The sequence below is a fragment of the Osmia lignaria genome, unplaced genomic scaffold (assembly GCF_051020975.1).
Source record: "Osmia lignaria lignaria isolate PbOS001 unplaced genomic scaffold, iyOsmLign1 scaffold0040, whole genome shotgun sequence".
In the NCBI taxonomy this organism is placed as follows: Eukaryota; Metazoa; Arthropoda; class Insecta; order Hymenoptera; family Megachilidae; genus Osmia; species Osmia lignaria.
In genome coordinates, this window is record NW_027478181.1 from 290,001 (window position 1) to 292,500 (window position 2,500).

Consider the following 2,500-nt stretch of genomic DNA (forward strand, 5'->3'; position numbering starts at 1 on the left):
CGCTGCGATGCGGTAAAATTACACCGACACGGTTACGTGCGGAGGTCGCTTTGATTACTCATCGCGTTTCTCCCGTCCGTTCGGAACCGCCGGCAAAAAAACTGTGCGACCAACGGCGCCAAAGAGCACGACGCCGGACCATTTCTCTCTGGCTGATGTGAATGGAAGTAAAAGACGCTTGCGTGAGGTCTCTCGACCTTTATCTCTCTAACTTATACTTATGGGTCGTCGTCTACTTGATCGGGTACAAACAAGTCGTAAGAAACAAACAAACAAACCACAAAAATACAAGTCGTAAAAAAACAAACTTCTGTTGGTTAACCTACAATATGAAGGATCGAAATGAAAGAAGGATCATATTATTACAAACCGAAAGTGAAGGATCATTAAAATTGAAATACAATATATATAAATATATAAATGTACCCGTCGTTGCGACACCCTAGTTAAATGGAAAGATATAAAAAAGAGAGAAAAGGAATACAGATGACCCGCCGTCTGATCTTTGCTAAATGATCTGGCATCACCGGAGTTTTTTTGGTCCGTGTTGCGTTCGCTCTATTCGAAATGAAACTCGCGGAGGCGAAGAATTGTTAAAAGTTTACGAAGCGTCTAGGAGTGGTTAAAACTGAGAGAGTTGAAACTACGATGTATTAGAACGAGCAACCGTCGAAACTTTGTTTTCGCGACGTTCTTTTCGTCGCTCTCGTCCCCACGCTCCTACGCTTTGGTTGTTTCTTTGCCATCCGTGTTGCGATAAAAAGATTTCTCCATTGTCCAAAAAGGACGGATCGAGATTCCTCTTTCAAGAGGGAGAGAGAGGTACTTGCGGGTAACCTGGAATCTACGAAACACGCACCGTGGTAAGATTCGTGCGTCCGCCTGATCGATGTGTGTTGTTTACGGACCGGCTGAGAAGCGACGATAGCGAGTCTTTGAAAAACTATGTGTCCATTAGTTAGACCGATCGTCGCCGGCCGTGTGTCTGTTCGAATCTCGCAACCCACGATTCAGCGACAGGACGCGCGCTCGCATTCCTTGTGTGCGTTCGTACTTTTCAAGGTTTTTAAATGTACTTTACGCCCGACCGTCGAGAGGAGCGTGCCACTGGGCGTTTCTCCGACGGTTTCCGTCCTTGGACGCGATCGTGTCGTCAACGATCGAACAAACAAACAAATACGTTGGCGACGCCCGAATTCGCTCTCCCGCACGCGCCGGGTGGGAGACTGATGTGGGTATCGAATGTGATGCGTGTTAATAATGAAAATAACACTCTAAAGATCTAAAGAGTTTGAAATACAAAATTTTACGATTACCCTGAATGGTGGATCACTTGGCTCGTGGGTCGATGAAGAACGCAGCTAATTGCGCGTCAACGTGTGAACTGCAGGACACATGAACATCGACATTTCGAACGCACATTGCGGTCCACGGATACAATTCCTGGACCACGCCTGGCTGAGGGTCGTTTTCTTAACAAAAGACTGCTTGCGTTTGCTTCTCGAAAAAAGAGTAATTCATTTCTTTCTAAACATCTCGCCGTCGTTCAACGAAAGTAGAACGTTTCGGAGCGGGATTATCGAACGAAATTGAAAGAATGAATGAACGATAAACAAAGAAAGAGTCGCAACGTACGAGCGATAGTTGGGCAGTTCGTCGGCGTTTGTCGTGGAAACGATGTGACGAAAATCGCAACCGATACACTAAATGCAGGCCGTTAAAGGAGAGAAACAAATTTCGAAATATCTCTTCGAACTAGCGCAAGTGCGTCACGGCGCGCGAGTCGTTCGTTAAAATTTATAAACGACCGCCCGTGAAAGCACCGAGTTCTCGGAAGATAATCTATAAAGATTCTCCATCCTGCTGGAAGTTATCGGATCGGCGCGATTGTTCACTTGTAGAAATCCACGCTCCCGACGTTGCCAGAAACGATATTTACGAAAGGTGTGTCAAAAATAAACGAAAGAAGCTCTCCTATAAATTTAGAAAAAGCAAACGAGTGAAATGTTTGAGATGATAATTTGCTGAAATGCAAGCTCGAATAGCCCCAGGGTTTCGAATGATTCCCCGCGCTTTATACATCTCTCTGTTTACAAACGGTGTATAAATGAAAGATCGCTTCAGATGGGTCGTCGCTGTTTGACGCGCGATGCTGTTCCTTTTTTTTTGTCTGTCTGTGCGTTTAGCTTCGCTAAACAAGTTAAATGGTTAAAAAGCGTCGAAAAAGCGAATACACACGCGACAAGACAAATCTAACGAGTAAAGGAACGCTCCGCTCCAAGATAAAAATGGTTGTTTACAATCAATACAGCGTTTCGGTACCCCTGATCGTAGTCTGAAACTGTGTAACAAAAGAGAGGAAAGCGAATGGTGAAGGAACTTCGAAGCCTCCGTGGCGTGGCTAGAACTTGTGATAAAAGTATGTTTGCAGCAATTATGCATGCTCCCGTTAAAACAGCATTTCAATGTCTCGCATGGCTTAAAGCTCTAGGAGGCTTCA

General features: G+C 45.0%; 1 non-coding gene across 1 annotated transcript; it reads left to right on the forward strand.

Annotated features, from left to right (window-relative positions):
* The first annotated feature begins 1,313 nt into the window (after nucleotides 1-1,313).
* Nucleotides 1,314-1,468, forward strand: LOC143306910 (5.8S ribosomal RNA). The gene has a single exon (XR_013064187.1). It is a non-coding gene; the product is annotated as a 5.8S ribosomal RNA (ribosomal RNA).
* The last annotated feature ends 1,032 nt before the right edge of the window (nucleotides 1,469-2,500 follow it).